Source organism: Bactrocera neohumeralis, chromosome 5 (genome assembly GCF_024586455.1).
Source record: "Bactrocera neohumeralis isolate Rockhampton chromosome 5, APGP_CSIRO_Bneo_wtdbg2-racon-allhic-juicebox.fasta_v2, whole genome shotgun sequence".
In the NCBI taxonomy this organism is placed as follows: domain Eukaryota; kingdom Metazoa; phylum Arthropoda; class Insecta; order Diptera; family Tephritidae; genus Bactrocera; species Bactrocera neohumeralis.
Genome location: NC_065922.1, coordinates 12,258,098 through 12,276,264, shown reverse-complemented (window position 1 = coordinate 12,276,264; position 18,167 = coordinate 12,258,098).

The window sequence follows — 18,167 nt, the reverse complement described above, 5'->3', positions numbered from 1 at the left end:
CATCAACCAGCTGGGCAGCGACACCTTCCCAATTAAGGGACTGGATATTCTAGGTGCATGCCTTAAAATCGTAATCCTTAGTTGGTTTGCAGTGGTCGTCGTCAAAAGGGGGTCTCTCTGTTCCGATGCTGTTGTCTACTTTCATTGGGTGCACAACCCTGGTTAGAGATGTTTCGACTCCTCATTTTAACTTGCCTTCAAACGGATTTTGGGATACTTGGTCTAAGACCGGAAGTCATGAGCTGCTTGAGCCATATGTAAAGGTATCGTTTCTGGCCACTCTCAAATGAATGACAGTTAGAGAGCTTTCCCCACTTGCGTGAACTTCTACACATGACTCCATCCTCCATCCCTAGTAATGATAAATTTAATAATATTAGATCAAGTCTACTCAAGTTGGGGTTAATACTTCGAGAAAAAGGTCGGCAATATGAGTGTCTTTTGAATTGCAATTTACTATTCGTAGGCCTGTCATAAAATTTTTATACCGTTAACTCTTTTGTATTCAAGGCAGTCTTCAGATGTCGCAAAATAAGGTCTTCTCATATGACTCTTTTCGAAGATCGAACCTTTTCGACTACCATTCGGTAGTTTCTTCAACCACATTCATCTGTGGTCAAATTCTATTTAGACTAGGCGTTTTAAGCCATCTAATGCATATATAGTGGTTTCATGGAATAAAACTCTTAAGATGACTTCACTTCTAGACCAAAAAAATCGAATAACTTAAATATTTTTCGAGATATATTTCATATATTCCACAAATATTCGTAAAACTAATTTCAAGTATTATTATTTTACAGTTTGTACGACTTTTCGTTGTTTTCCATTAGCAATGCCTTCCGCTTCCCGGCCGCTGACATTGTTTGCGAACGAATTCTACAACTTGTCATTTGTCATAGCCAAATCAAATTAATGCCGTCATAAACAATGATCGATTTCAATGCAACGAATTGAAGACTGCAGACAAACAGGTAGACAGTTACAGCTATATACTTATATGTATGTATCATCATGTACATACATACATATGTATGGAAGTACAAGCAGTGAGCTCCTTTTGTGAAATCATTTAAAAAGCCAAATAGCATTACAGCGATCCACATATAACTACATGTAATATATGTAACAGTAGTTGCAAAATCCAATGGTTTGTCATAGCAGAGTGGCGGTGGCTTTGTAATGGACAGACAAGTGGGGCGATCGGCCTAAGCTAGACTGCGCTCATTTCCCAGTTTGCCTTCTCGATGATGACAAGTCAGACCGCGAGCTAGCCAACCAGCCAGCAAGTGGGGAACAAAAACTCAAACGTAAACAACGACAAAACTGTTATAAACAGATGAGGAATGTCCATAAGTACGAGTATGTTTGTATGTTTTTGAGTTTTGTTGTCATCGGCGAATCAATGAATGCTGCCTGGCAACAGTTTTTGTTCGGCGACAACAATAAAAAATTGAAACGTTAGAAGACGTAGTCGACATATGCACTAGGGTGGTTAGCTAGTTGCGAGTAAGCAATTTTCCTCAGCAGGAAGAAATATTATCTCCGGAGATCTTGACACTTCTTATGGCAAAATTCCACTGGTCTTCAGAAGGTTTCCACATTAAGTGCCGAAATTCGTAAGATTCTGCATACTGACTACCTTTCAGCAGTCTGTGCTTAGATAACCACATACTGGGGGTCTCCAGAGATCTCGAAACTTCCTAGGAAGATCTTCAAAGTTCCACTGGCCATCAAAAAGTTTCCACTTTAAATGCCAAAATTCGTAAGATACTTTATAGAGACCACCTTTCAGCGGTCTGTGCTTAGAAAACCAATTACCGGGATTTCTTCCTTAAACTGTCGCATAAAATTTTGGACTAACAGAATTTCATGTTTCAAGATTAAAAAAGCTGTCAAATAATTTGAGCACTGGAGCTCCAAATCATCACACATTAGTAGCACGATTCCATACAAGGTCTATCATAATTTTGAAGAATCGCAGATTTTCTTTTTAAATAGTCAACACATAGAGAGTCTTAAACTGGAAGGTCCAGCAAGAGTAACGCACGGGACTTGAAGCTTTCTAGTTCACGCACACGATGCTTCCACATGTCACAACCTCACATACCGCTGTCGATTACCTCTAACTCAGACAAAAATACGATGAAAATCTTATAAAATTTCCGGCAAAGTCATTGAAATCCCGAGCATCATGATTTGATATAAAACTCGAATCTCTACGTCAATATGGCCATAATCGAAGAAACTGATCTTCTCATCGATCATACCCAAAAGGCAGTAACCTGGAACTCTGGAAAAATTATAATGTAGACCTTATAATCGACTTCTTCAATCTGCTGCTGGAGAAAATTATTCGAGCTGCAGAACTTAATCGAGCAGGTACAATCTTTTATAAGACTGTAGAGCTGCTGGCGTATGCCGACGATATTGATATCATCAGCCTCAACACCCGCGCCGTTAGTTCTGCTTTCTCCATGCTGGACAAGGAAGCAGAGAAAATGCGTTTGGCAGTGAACAAGGGCAAGACGAAATATCTCCTGTCATCAGACAAACGTCACGCCACGTCACTGTTGACAGTCATAACTTTGAAGTTGTAGATAATTTCGTCTATTTAGGAACCAGTATTAACACCACCAACAATGTCAGCCTGGAAATCCAACGCAGGATTGCTCTTGCCAACAGGTGCTACTTCGAACTGAGTAGGCAAATGAAGAGTAAAGTCCTCTCTCGACGAACAAAAGCCAACTCTATAAGTCGCTCATAATTCCCGTCCTGCCATATGGTGCAGAGGCTTGGACGATGACAGCAACCGATGAGTCGACGTTACGAGTTTTCGAGAGAAAAGTTCTGCGAAAGATTTATGGTCCTTTGCGCATTGGCCACGACGAATATCGCATTCGATGGAACGATGAGCTGTACGAGATATACGACGACATTGACATAGTTCAGCGAATTAAAAGACAGCGGCTACGCTGGCTAGGTCATGTTGTCCGGATGGACGAAAACACTCCAGCTCTGAAAGTATTCGACGCTGTACCCGCCGGGGGAAGCAGAGGAAGAGGAAGACCTCCACTCCGTTGGAAAGACTAAGTGGAGAAGGACCTGGCTTCGCTTGGAATATCCAATTGGCGCCACGTAGCGAAAAGAAGAAACGACTGGCGCGCAGTTATTAACTCGGCTATAATCGCGTAAGCGGTGTCTACGCCAATTAAGAAGAAGAAGACCTTATAAAATTTCAGGAAAGGTCTTGTGAAACTCGAATGTCTACGTTCCCTATGGCCATAATCGAAGAAAACAACCTGATCTTCTCACTGATCATATTCAAAAGCAGTAAAGCTACCGAAAACGATTTAAACCTGGAACGACAACCCTAAACCTAAACAACAACCAATAAATATGTGGTGGCTCGGTAGCTTACACAACTTGCGTTCGATGACAACGATCCAGTTGTTTTCACTTTCATTCATTACTCTCTACCTACTTGCGGAAGCGTCAAACGAGCGCCTCACATTTCATTCAGCAAAAGCCAGAGCAAAGCGCTGAGCGCATGGAATCAAATTAGGGCAAATCAACAATTGCGATTGCAGCCAAACCCACAAGCACACGTTTACGCTTATAGACGCAGCGCATTTCGCATAAAAGCACTTTTCGGCGGCGGAGCCACTACTCCGGTTGCACATAAAAGGAGGTTAGGAGTGCGTTAGCGCGTTGCCTTGGCTATGAGCGCGCGCCACAATGGGCTGTCGGCACAGCTGCTGCTAGCCATAACTGTAACAACAAGCGCAGTAAGCGCTAGCAAAGTGCCGAAACGGCATTCGTAATAATTGCGAATGTGCGGCAAGCGTTTGTCGCACCACACCATTGCCATCATGATAGCCATCAGCAGCAGCAGCCGCTTCGATTGCCTGGCCTAACTGGCTAACTGCCTGCGTTTGCCATTAACGCACTGAACCGTTTGCAGCTTGGGCATAAATTAGAGCAAATACGCGTTGTTAACACGACACAACAACTGCGCCGACAACAACACCGCTTAAAGGCATTAACAATTGCATGCCGCAAAAGTGAAGGTAAACCGGTTGCTGTGCCGCCGCTCCTTCGCTCCATGACTTACTTGGTCGCCCCGTTAATCTCCATGCAAAGTTGGCCGCATGCATGCTCGCCAGCTTCCCAACCAGCACCGCCTCCCACAAGCTTGCCGTTGAGGCGTGATTGTCACACTGGCGGTCCAAGCATTTGGTCGCCCTGTCGTCAGGCTCCGATTTCGGTAAGCTGCTAGCGTCGTCGGTGCTCTTGGTTGACGGCTTTTGTCGGGCAGGCCATGCGTGCCGCACCATTCTTGGCGTAGCGTTTTCCGCCTGACCATTTACCAGCAAATATGTTTGTGTAGTGTGGAGTTGGCTTTAGGGTTGGGTCCGTCCACAGCGCTTTGATTGCAATTTAGCTAATTGCGAGGCATTGCATATTTTCGGCTCAAAACGGTTGTGTGCGTAACAGTTATGCACAATTTATGCGCTTTTTCTAAGCAATCATTTCGAGATTTATATGTCTGGTCAATGCAACTTTGTAAAGCACTTCACTTAGCAATCTATTTTGCTTGACACTTTTGATTCAATTAAATTTATGAAGCTATGGAATGAATGAAAGAACTGAAGTTGCAAGGTTTGAAGATAAGGCTAATCCGGGTATACGGCTATTGACTCCAATTACTTTCAGGCCATGTTGGACTTGAAGGGAATAGAAGAACTGATGAGCTTCCATGGAAGGGAGTTTCTGCTCACGATTATCAGAATGAAACGAAGTTAAAGCTTCGCTGCCTTCTTACGGTCTACTAATGGATAGCAGAGATTCACCTGAACTTAGCGATTCTGGTTAGGTTAGGTTAGATGACTGATTCCTTCGAATGACATGAGATCACATTTAGACAGACGACAAACTCCTGTTTTTTGTTGTTACTTCAATCTAGCAAAAGCGGCACATTTGAGGAGTAAGTATTAAGATGATTTGATCTCATCTCCTTCTTAACAGCTGGATCTGGTAAGGTTTTTTAATCTTATCGCATGAGTTCCGATTGAAGTGTTCGGTTAGAGCTCCTAGAACCATTGAAAGGTGGATCTTGCTAAGAGCAAAGAGTCCTAGTCCTCTTATGATTTACGCTCGGTCAGAAGGACCTTGCAACTGCACAGCTGCTGGTAGTTGAGCAACGCTTGCTGAACTGGTCTGAGGTTCAACAGTCCAGTAGTGAACCACAATAATCCAATAGAGCTCTTATCTCTTCCTTTCCCGCAGTTGTTGCGTCTACTGAAGTACCTGAGCTCATCAGTCTTACAGTTTTCTGCAACGTGGTCAGGTTCCGAAACCAATATACTCATAAAATAACTCGATGCTAGAGATAAGGAGTCTAGGCATTATCATTAGTATTGAGCGCAAAGTCAGCAAAGTCAAGACATTTATCGCTGACTTGTTGTCGGAGTGAATGGTCACCAATCTGAAGGAGATTGCGCTATAAGCACTTCATCTACTGCTACCTGTATTGCAGCCACCTCCGCTTAGAGGACGTTGCTGTGGTCAAGAAGCCTAAAACTGTAGCTGATGGAAAGTTCCCGACAGTGTACTAAAACCTAAAACTGGAGCTGACGGAAAGTTCCCGACAGTTTACAAGTGTACAAACCACCAAAGCTCCCCTCAAGCTTTGATCCATCAGTAAAAAAGCTCAACGGCCCTCTCATTCAGCGAGTGCTTCCTTTCCAAACCTCTCTCGAAGGTATGTGCGCAGAGAAGTAACAGCCGAGGTTAGGCCCGGTAACCTGTTTATCCAAGTATTTTTGAATGACATGAAGATGGGTAAGGATTCTAGAGTACCAAGGCTCACAGTCATCTAAGTGCCCAGATTCTCTGAGTCTGAGGACAGCTTTCACGGCCGGTGCTATACAAAGTAAGACATTCAGCGTCATTGTTTGTATGATTCGTAACGCTCCACAAATATGATGAAGAATAAGACGACTAAACTTCGTCGCTGCTTGATATACAATCTCAGTTGATACCTATCTGGAAGTTAACCAGAGAACCTAAGTTGACTGCCCTCAACACAGTTATAGTCAACTTATTATTGTAATATTTAAGTGAAGCAGTGGCCTCTAAGAAAAAGATCACATCGCACTGACCACATAAGTCCACGGTGGTCAGTTCCAGTTCGATTAACCAACTTCTTAAAAGACATTCTGTATGCCGAATATAATAGATAAGGCTTTCGAGTGGAATGTTTAAGATTAGAGAGAGAGAGAAGGTTGTCAACGCATCCACAGAGTGACAGTTAACGCTTTCGACACGCGATGAGCCATATAAAGTCCTGAATATGTATATAAAAAGAGATTATATTCTAGTTGTTCAATTTCAAGAAGACGTACCTGGTAACTTCAAGACCCCATCATTGAAATACAATTTCAAGGAATTTTATAACCTGCAAAGACCATTGGAGTATACCCAACAGCGAGCCACGTTTTGCGGCTTCTGATGCCATACTTTTCTGAGAAATAAATACCAAGGAGTTATCAGGAAGTAGTTCATAATCATTCCGTAGACAATGCCAGTCTATTAAGCTTTCATGCACACTTATTTCATATACAAGTAAGTAGACTCTTGTGGGCGACAGCCATTAGCCGTCTTCAATTGCTCACGCCCTTAAACCAACTTCAGAGTGCTAATTTCAATTTCATAAATGAGATACGTAGAAATTGCGCTTCCAACTAGCTTCTGCTGTCACAGCAGTCTTACACTCTTTCAAGCTCTAACGCACATCCCCACTTATACATACATACATACTTATAAAGCAACTGTGGCCACGGGGACGTTGCGGGGGTTGGACCAAATGACATATTAAAACATCATTGACACATTCACAACGCAAACACGCACTCAAAGCGCGAAGTCGGGCACAACTGCGTTGCGGATACGCTTTACTCAGAGCTGCGAGTGAGGGTTCTCGCACTTATTATTGTTGTAGGAACCTTTTAAGCGAACGCCACGCATAATTGATTTATTATGTTTAGCAAAATGAGCGCGAAGGGAAGCAACAGCAATAACATATTATTAATATATATGTATATACATATATATAAACTGGTGTCGCACTAGTGGCGCAGCGGAGAAAACTAAATGTCATTACATTAGCAGTAAATGGCAGCGGAGAATGTGGCGCGCAGCGAAATCGGGTCAAGTGGGAACAATGAGCGAAAGTGAAATTAAGATATAATTATGTATGTAGATAGATATGTGATATATATAAACAGTTTTTAATGAAGGCCTTTATGCTTTATCAATTTAAAACGTATAGCAAAGAAGCTTCGATATAATTAAATTTAAATATTTTTTATTCGGAACTCATGGAAATTGAAATTATTAACAACTCAAAGAGTTGCAAAGATTTTTAGAGGATTTTTTGAGGTTTAATTCAAATTATTTGTTCCACATAGTCCCTTCAAGGCTGATATACTGATTATAGCGACCCTCCAACTTTTCGATACCAATTTTGTATTGCGATTTGTTCCTTGCTTCAAAATAGACTTCAGGGGGATCACCTCTTCCTTCTCCTTTATTGGCTTAAAGAGCGCTTACGCGTTATAGACGAGTTTATAACAGCGCGCCTGTCGTTTCTTCTTTTTGCAATTTTGCGCCAATTCGAGATACCAAGCGCAGCCAAGTTCTATTCCACCTGCTGTCTCCAACGAAGCGGAGGTCTTCCTCTTCCTTCCACCGGTGGGTACTGCGTCGCATACACTCAGAGCTGGAGTGTTTTCATCCATTCGGACGACATGACCTAGCCAGCGTAACCGCTTTCTCTTAAATCCCTGAATTATGAGAATGTCGTCGTATATCTCGTACAAATCATCGTTTCGTCGACTGCGGTATGCGCCGTTTTCGTCAGTCAGTTCCTGAGTATGCAGACCTAAAGCCACACTGATAAGGTCCAATTAGTTTGTTGACGGAACCTTATATGCGATGTTGAGGAGGCTTATCCCACGGTAGTTGGCGCAAATTTGTGGAATGGACAGAGCACACTTAAATTCCAATTGTTGGTCATGCTTTCGTTCGACCATATTCTACAAAGAAGCTGTTGCATGCTCCTTTTCAGTTCATCGCCGCCGTATTTGAATTCGGCCGGCAATCCAACGGCCCACGCCGCTTTGTTGGTCGTCTTCAGACAGGTAATTGCTACACGAACTTCTTCATGGGATGCTCCGGTCTTAAAACCTTCTGTTAGTCGCCGCATCATTTCGTAGATTTGTCAAGCTCTTTGTACTCACGCATTTCGGCCTCTCTCTTTTTTTGTTTGCAAATGCGTCTCGCTTCCCTCCTCAACTCTCGGTATCCATCCCATCACGAAGGAACGTTGCAAATCTATTTTCTTTCCACTGCGTCACGGCACACCGCATCGTACCAGCTGTTCTTTTGCCTTTTCGAAACCAATTGTTACTGTACGTAAGGAGCTTGAAATAACGTCCCACAATTCCATTGCACCGAATTGCTGAAGAGTACTCTCAGAGAGCAGGAGTGCAAGTCGGGTAGAAAATCGTTCGGCTATCTGTTGTAATTGCAGCTTCTTGAGGTCGAACCTTCCTATTTTTGTTGCAAAGAGGCGGGTGCTTATCTTGGCCGCACCAAGATAGTGGTCCGAGTCAATGTTGGAACCTCTAAAACACTGGAGACGTATCTTCCGCCTATCACAACATTATTAATATGGTTGCTGGCTTTTCGATTCGGAGACAGCCAGGTAGCTTGGTGAATTTTTCTATGCTGGAATCCAGTACTACAGATAACCATATTTCGGGACTCGGAGGAGTCGACCAGCCTCAACCCATTTGGGGATGTTTCGTCATGGAGGCTGAATTTACCGACCATTGTGCTAATGATACCTTTTCATAGGTGCACTCCACATCATCCTTCTCTTCCGTCGGGGTGTGGGCGCAAGTCAGCGAAATGTTGAAGAGCTTCGCTTTGCAGATTGTGGCGAGACGTTCTTCCACCGGGGTGAATGCCAGTACTCGGCGATGGAGTCTCTTTCCCACCACGAATCCCTCTTCGAATTTGCGCTCCTTTATATGGCCACTGTAGTAAATGCCGCAAGGAGCTACTCGCCTTAGTCCTTTTTCCGTCCATCACATTCCTTGGACGGCGGTGATGTCAGCCTTTACTCTCACAAGGACATCAAGAAGCTGGGCAGCGGCACCTTCCCAATTAAGGGACCGAACATTCCACGTGTATGCCGTTAAATCGTAATCCGTAATGCGTTTGCCATGGTCGTCATCACAAGAGGGTTTTCTCATCTGCTTTCTTCCTTTCATTGGAAGTGTTTTTTTGTGGCGGGTCCCAAACCCAACTTTTCACTTTAGCTCGCCTTCAAGCGGATTTTTTTGGCTAACCAGAGGATACTTGGTCTAAGGCCGGAAGTCCCAAGTGAATGAAAACTTTCCCCACTTGCGTGAACTTCCCCCTATTGCTCCATCCTCATTGAACTGCAGCATCAATAAGCTTACAAAAGCATTATTTTCATTCCATTTTATGAAGCAGAAAAGCTTTAGAAGCAACTCCGCTGATCCAAAGCAACCGCAGTACTAAAAATCATAATAATCTTGATTGCCTTGATATTATGAAATAAAAGTTAGTTTTATGTGAAATCCAACCAATTTATTGTTTTGGTAATAAAAAGATAAAAATATTATAGCCAGGGTTAATTAAAGCAATAAATGTTAAACTTTCATCAATCAAATTTGGAAAATTAGCGTATTTTCCATGCAAATAAGCTTCAAGGTAACTCAATTTAAATGCTAATAAAATTTATTGCCCTAAATAGTTACTCATACGCACCGACAGTCTATAAGAAAATAATAAAACTCGCAATATTGAAGGCTAGTATACAACAACAACATTAAATACTACACACATGCACACAGATATGCATATATTACCGTTATATTCCATCTCGACATGATTTTCTTTTATCTAAGCAAAAATTTGATGCTCACTTTGGCAGCAGCAATTTCCTGGTACAAGCACAAATGTTGAGTAAACAACAAAGCAACAACAAGCAGCAACAATAAAAACTCATATAACTGTATTGTAAATAGAAATAAATGACTGCCTTGTGCGACTGCCGAAGACATGGATAAGTCAAATGCTGTGCGTAAGTGAGTACCCTAATAAATGAAATCCATGTACACATACGCTTTCAAATATGTGTATATATGTATGTATGTACATACATATGTGTGTATAGTTGCGTAAAATTACATTTGTCAGCGATAAATGTCATAAATGCCGAAGGCGCACTCATGTAATAATATAAAATTATATAAATTTGGGCTTAAGAATAGGCATGCATTAGGGGTGTGCTTATTTTTGGCTTAAAAATATTTTTTATTTTTTTTTAAGAATTTCTATTTTATTAGAATTAAAAAATATACGCTCCAGCTTGGAATGAGAATATCCGTAAGTGAAATTTTTTTTTTCAAAAATAAAAAAAATATTTTTTTTGAAAATTGTTATACGGCAACACTGGTTCTGAAAAATAAAAAATTTAAGAAAGTTAATTATAATATCCTAAGGTAAATTTCTTTTTTAATTTTTGTGCTCACGAAAATATTATGCGGTTGCATTTTATGAGCATCCGAAAGAAATACCACCAAAAAATTCGTTACAATTCAACTATTTTTAGGCTAACTCGTTGAAAACTTTTGGTATGGACTGTTCAAACACATAAAATACCTGACTTGAGTTTAAAAATTTTGTTGGGAAAATTATTTGAGTGAAATGAACCTGTTAAAAAATGAACCACCCTAATGCTAAATGTTAATTTGAACAGAAAATTAACTATTTCAAGGTTACAATTACGATTTAAAAAATAATAATTAAATAAAATAAATTTAAAAAAATAAGCACACTAATATGCATAGCATATGAACCACCCTAATGTAAGATGTTGCTTCGACCAAAAAACCAACTGTTTTAAGGTTGCAATTACGATTTAAATCATGTACAATAAATTTGAAAAATAAGAACCACCCTAATGTATATTTATTTTTCTGCATAGTGATATATTATGACTCCCCAAATACTTTAAGACGCTCAAACAATTATTAGTAACTGCAAATATGAGATTTACGCATTTCATAAAAGCGAGAAATAATACATAAACACGCTTAAATATGTATGTACATATGTATGTACATACATACAGATCTAATCCTTCACATGACATATACATATGTATAAATGTTTGAATTTAGAGGTGGAGTGAGCAAAATGTGTGAATATGCATTACATAATTAATCCACTCTCTAAACGAGGCAGCGAGGAATGAAAGTAATTTCAGTTAACCACTTCTGCAATTTAATGAGATTTTTCCGCAGCAAACCACAGCAAAGTCACTCCCCTTGCGGCATTGTGTTTTTACGCACCTACAACGCACACACACACACTAACACATGCTCACGCATCAATATATAAATATTAATACGCCGTTGTAACCGCAAGAGCCGCAATCGCATTTCATTTTCTTTCCACTTAATGCGTCTGAATCGCGAGGAGAAAGAGCGGCTGCTTAACTCCTGGCTCGTATGTATGTATCTATGTACATATGTATGCATGTTTGTAAGAAAACAGTTATTTATGTGTGTAGTTTACATGTTTATATAAGCTGTTAAAACAACTTGTACTCATACCAAAACATATTTTCCCATGTTAGCAGCATTAATTAGATGGTGTTTGTTGTAATTTACACATGTGTCAACAAAAACATTAAAATTTTTAGTATATTGCAATATTTAATTCATGAATATATTTAATGTCAAGAAATTGGTACAGCAAGTTATGCAATATAAAATTAAAAAATATATATAAACAGGTGGCAACTCCGCCAAATATTATTTACTTCAATAAAATAATTAAATGAAAATGTAAGTAATATTTTTTCATAAATATAATATTGATGCAATAGCTTATGAATTTTAAACACGTTAAAATATTTTTAAAAATGTGGCAACTCCATCAAATATTACTTTACCTCAATAATCAAATGATCCTAAGTTACAATGTTTGGTTCGTTAATATTATATACATATTTTATAGTTTATGAATATTTAATAAACCAAAATTTGTTTTAAAAAATGTGGCAACTACGTAAATTTTACATAACTTCAGAAAAATAATTATATGACAATTTACGTAATATTTATTTCAAAAATTTAGCATTTTGAATAAGTAAAAATCTTTTAAAATTTTTAAAGAGGTGGCAACTCCGAAAAATTTAACTTTTCCTCAATAATTAAATGCTACTTTTTTATAATATTAAGTTCATTTACATACATATATTGTATATGAACTTATATAGCTTATGAGTTTTTAATAAATCAAAATTTGTTTTAACAAATGTGGCAACTACGACAATGCTATTTACTTCAGCAAAATTATTTAATGAGTATACTATGAATATATAGTATTTTACTTCTTAGCCTGTGAAATGTAAATAAATATATGTATGTACATACATACATATATGTATAAAATATATTTAAAATGGTGGCAACTCTGTCAATTTTATTTACTTCAGAAAAATAAATAAATGAAAAAATACTCAATATTTATTTCAAAACTATAGTATTGATGCTTAAGAATTTTTAATGGGTAAAAATGTTTTTTTAAAAGGTGGCAACTCCTTTGCATATTACTTCACTTAAGTAAAATGATCAATTGGCTATCAGGAAGATTGGCGGATATTTTTGTATTGAAAAAATATTTTATTTTTATAATTAAGTGGCAACTCTGAATAAAATACATATGTTTTATTCCAAGACTTTAGTGAAAACCTTTTGGAAATAGAATTTAGAAAAAATATTAATTTTCACTTGTTAATCTTCTCTCCCAAGCCTCTTAATCTCAAGTCAAGTTTAGTAAACGTTCTTGAATATAACCCTTCTAATATTTGAATGATCTCGCAACCAAGTCTTTGACCTACAATAGTACGTATACCAATCCCACAATAAACAATATCAGAAACCTAAGTGACCAAAAAATTTCCAAATTTTCTGTCGGTGTGCAAGATGGGCTTACTATAAGAAGACTCTCTCTCTCTCTGTAATCACACTCTTGCCACCTGACTACTAAGATCCACTTTTGTGTAGTTAGGTTAAAAGATCTCTCTTCGTCGAATAAGTGAACATTTTTACAGAACACTGATAAACATAATCTATAGTTGAAAAAGGAAAGGTGTAAAATATTACCTGAGTGCCAAAAGCTGAAAATGCTATATGTTCGTAAATTAAGATCTCAACTCTGAAGTTTTTGCAATTCAAAAAAAGGTGTGCCGAAATAGTGAAGATTAGTTCATGAAACAAATATTAATAAACCAATCTACTAATAGAGTATATAGAATCTCAAAAGAAAATGACAAAAAATTGTTCTGACCAGCAATATCATGCCTAAACACTACTCTCACCAATTCAGAAGGAGGATTATAATATAAGCCAAGCAAACTATCATCAATTTAGCCTTCTTAACATCGCAAATGCGATCCTACCAACGGCATCGACTCAATATTATCAGCGATGTTTTACGCCTACGAAATGCTCATAGTACGGTAGACAAGTGGAAAGAACTGATTCGAATTTGTATCCAATAAAATATTATTTATTTTTGTATTTTGAAAAAGATCCTAGGGAAGCTGATTCACTCGCTTTAACCATTTTCTGTTAAAGTCCCCCTTTCGGAAAATTTGCCTTGAGTTCTAACGCGCACTCCATCAAAAAAACCTCAACAAATCCTTTGATACCAAATGAGAGTTCAACCGAACCAACCATGTACATTTTCTCATAAGGCATACATTGAGGTCAAACTTGCGAAAGATGAATGTAGTTGTAATTCTTCTTCATCTTCATTAATATTTCTCTAAACCACTCGGCTTAAAATGTCATTAGACTCTGCATCCATTCTCCAGTTTCCACTTTAAATACTTTCAGGTCTCCTGAATCATAGAACGCCTTCTCGTCTATCAGAATTAACGACTCATACCCCGCCATCAACCAGTTCTCTGAAATTTATTGCATTGTTGAGTTTCCACAATAATTTTATGATTTATGTACATATGTACGACGACAAAGACGTTTGAACGTTCTTTTTATCAAATGCAATTTGCTTTGTTCTCGCTTTCTCGGAAAACTGTTCACTTTTCAGGCAATCCGCAGATGTAGATATACTAGATGCAAATCTAACTTACATACACATCTACAAATGCAACAAGTAAGGAAGGGCTAAGTTCGGGTGTCACCGAACATTTTATACTCTCACATGATAAAGTGATAATCGAGATTTCATTATACGTCATTTACATATTTTTCAAATACCGTATTTTTGTAAAGTTTTATTCCGCTATCATCATTGGTTCCTAATGTATATATTATACAGAGTAGGCATCAGATGGAATTCAAAATAGCGTTATATTGGAAGAAGGCGTGGTTGTGAACCGATTTCACCCATATTTCGTACATGTCATCAGGGTGTTAAGAAAATATTATATACCGAATTTCATTGAAATCGGTGGAGTAGTTCCTGAGATATGGTTTTTGGTCCATAAGTGGGCGAGGCCGCGCCCATTTTCAATTTTTAAAAAAAGCCTGGGTGCAGCTTCCTTCTGCAATTTCTTCCGTAAAATTTAGTGTTTCTGACGTTTTTTGTTAGTCCGTTAACGCACTTTTAGTGATTTTCAACATAACCTTTGTATGGGAGGTGGGCGTGGTTATTATCCGACTTCTTCCATTTTTGAACTGTATATGGAAATGCCTGAAGGAAACGGCTCTATAGAGTTTGGTTGACATAGCTATAGCAGTTTCCGAGATATGTACAAAAAACTTAGTATGAAAAAAATGGCGTCCAAATATGCCCCTCCCTAATGCGATCCCTTGTGCCAAATTTCACTTTAATATCTTTATTTATGGCTTAGTTATGACACTTTATAGGTTTTCGGTTTCCGCCATTTTGTGGGCGTGGCAGTTGGCCGATTTTTCCCATCTTCGAACTTAACCTTCTTATGGAGCCAAGGAATACGTGTACCAAGTTTCATCATGATATCTCAATTTTTACTCAAGTTACAGCTTGCAACAGACGGACGGACAGAACGGACGGACAGACAGACATCCGGATTTCAACTCTACTCGTCACCCTAATCACTTTGGTATATATAACCCTATATCTGACTCTTTTAGTTTTAGGACTTACAAACAACCGTTATGTGAACAAAACTATAATACTCTCCTTAGCAACATTGTTGCGAGAGTATAAAAATAATTAGAAATATTTGAGGCGTGCAGTCACGTCTTTATTTACATACACACATACAAATATGGACTTCGATTGAGCAAGCACTCTCCGCATTGCAATCCCCACTCACGCGCCCACACATAATGCTCCACACCCTTGTATCGCTTTTTATGCTTTAATGCACCCTTCAGCCGTTCATTCGGTGCATAAATTCAGAGAAGTGGGTTTCAGCTCAAATTTCATATTAAATATTAAAATGTCTGAAAAAAAGTTGAATGCGAAAAATTCCATTGCATATTTGTAATTATGAAAGTATTTTACTCATAACTATAAACATTAGGGTGGAGCAAGCTTTTACGCTTTACTGCACTAAACGATTTTTCTTGATCTGGTCTTTCATAAAGTATACAGGTTACTACTAGCGGAATATTAACGCGAAACTCGAGGACTTTACGAAAGATTGAAGGCTCTTCAGAAAATGTATGGTCCTGTAAGATATTGGCCCTCCAAGGGCCAAACAAGTGTATATTTACACATTTGTTCGAGATGAAATCCAACCCTCACCTTGATTAAGAACGCGATTGTTGGCAATAGGCTTCTCCAGCTAGATCAAACAACATTATTGTACTGTCAAAACATATAGTGTTCGTCTGCTTAGCGACCTCTACCAGTCTTTGGACTTTTATGCAATAAATATTTCCGATCCAAAACATCACTGACCGCAGTTTCTCAGCCATATCTTCCTAACATTCACGGCTTAGAAAGTGAATAATTTAGTCTAATGCTTCTGAACTTCGATCTTTTATTCGCTAAATCGAGAGAATATGAAGAAAGTAATGAATCGAACAAGCAATTGGGGTAAAAGCGTGCCTATACCAAGATTATTATTATTCATTTGCATTTTGGTTATAGTTACTAGAGTACTTCAAAAATGTTAAGCGGTTTCCGATAGATTGTCCGACCTCTACATCCAATGAGTTTGGCGTTCTCTAATATTATTTATATATATTTATTCTATCCAAGGCCTGAGAAGAGCTCACACCATAATGTGAATCGCTTAACATACACTATAAGCTTAGTATGGTACTTCAGAGCTAATCTGTCTAGAAAACTAAGAATCCTTAATACTTTCTTATATTGAAAGTTTGTGGTTTGATTTTCATTGAAAAAGGCTTAAACGTGCATAGATATGGCATTTAAATGAAAATAATAAAGCGAATATTAAAATTTTTTTATAAAAAATAAAGGTGGCAACACCGAAAAATTTTAATTTTCTTCAAAAAAATTGTTAAGCAGTTTTCTGAAAGGTTGGTATATATATATTTTTTATTATGTTGTGACTAGGTGGCAACTCTAAAAACATATTTCTTAATCCAAGACTTCTAAAGGACTTATAATAACTCTTTTTTTATTTCTCAGAGACTGCAATGTATACATACATATATTTTAAATTTAATTTTTGAAAATTAAGTGGCAACGCTCTGAAAAATATTTCTTGTTTCTAAACTTCTTAATGCAGTCATATCGATTTTTCCGAGACTTAATTTAAATTGTATTGTATTTAATTTTTGGTAATTAGGTGGCAACGCTATCAAACAAATATTTCGGAATTCAAGACTGCAGCTGATCTATAATGTACTAATTTCGATGTACTGGAACTCAATGGTATGTTTTACTTAATTTGTGTAATTAAGTGGCAACTCTTCATAAATTTTTCTTACTTCAAGATTTCATTTTTACATAAATTTTTGTTATTTCAAAATTTCGGGTATGTCTATAAGGAATCATTTCAACGTTTAAGAGGCTCAATTTCATATATTATTTTATTTTTGTAATTAGATGGCAACATTACAAAAATTTTTTACCTTAAGACTGCTGGCGTTTCTACAATGTACTCATTTCGTTGTTTGAAAAACTCAACGACGTTTACTATTTAATTTTTGTAATTAAGTGGCAACGCTACAAAAATTTGTCTTACTTCAAGACCTCTGGCGTTTCTATAATGTACTTATTTCGATGTTTAAGAGGTTCAATCACATATTTTATTTTTGTAATTAAGTGGCAACACTACAAAATTTTTTCTTGCTTCAACACTGCTGGCGTGTCTAAAATGTATTAATTTCTTTGTTTGAGAAATTCAAACACGTATATTGTTTAATTTTTTTAATTAACTGGCAACTCCACTAAAAATTTGATTACTTAAAGGCTTCCGGCATGCCTTTAATGCAATCAATTCGATGTTTCAGCAACTCAGATCCACCGAAACGCCATTACTGCCTCTACTAAATGTTAATAGGTAAATGCGAATATTCATTTCCGTATAAAAATCTTTCAAAATATCATTTAAAGAAAGCAGCCTAAGAAGGTTCAGTGTCCGTATTTCAACTACGTCCGTGGACAAAGCATGACTCTGCGTTATGCCATAAAGGTAAATGCAAATAATACACGCTCTTCTTTTTATATTCAACCGAAGGCACCACAGCCACCATTCCAAACACACACACACACGCATACACACCCACAATACCAACTGAGCCTTTTAATATGCGCCGCAGGATGAACTCTCGTCCTTTACCATAATATTACGGTTCGCGCCACACTCGGCGCTATCGGAACTTAGTGGTGCATAAAATTTTTAAATAAAAATATTTTCCTTCTTCCAACTGTTTACTTAACTGTGTTTGTTTGTTACCGCTATTGTTGTTGGTGTTAGTGTTGTTGTCAGAGTTGCATTGCATTAAATACATAATGTTTCGGTTTTTGTATTTTAAGCGAAGGAAAGTTGAGCAAACGACCGCAACAGCTACGCAGCCAGAAAGGGAGCTGATAAGCAAAGCAGAAGGAGAAAACAAAAAAAAAAG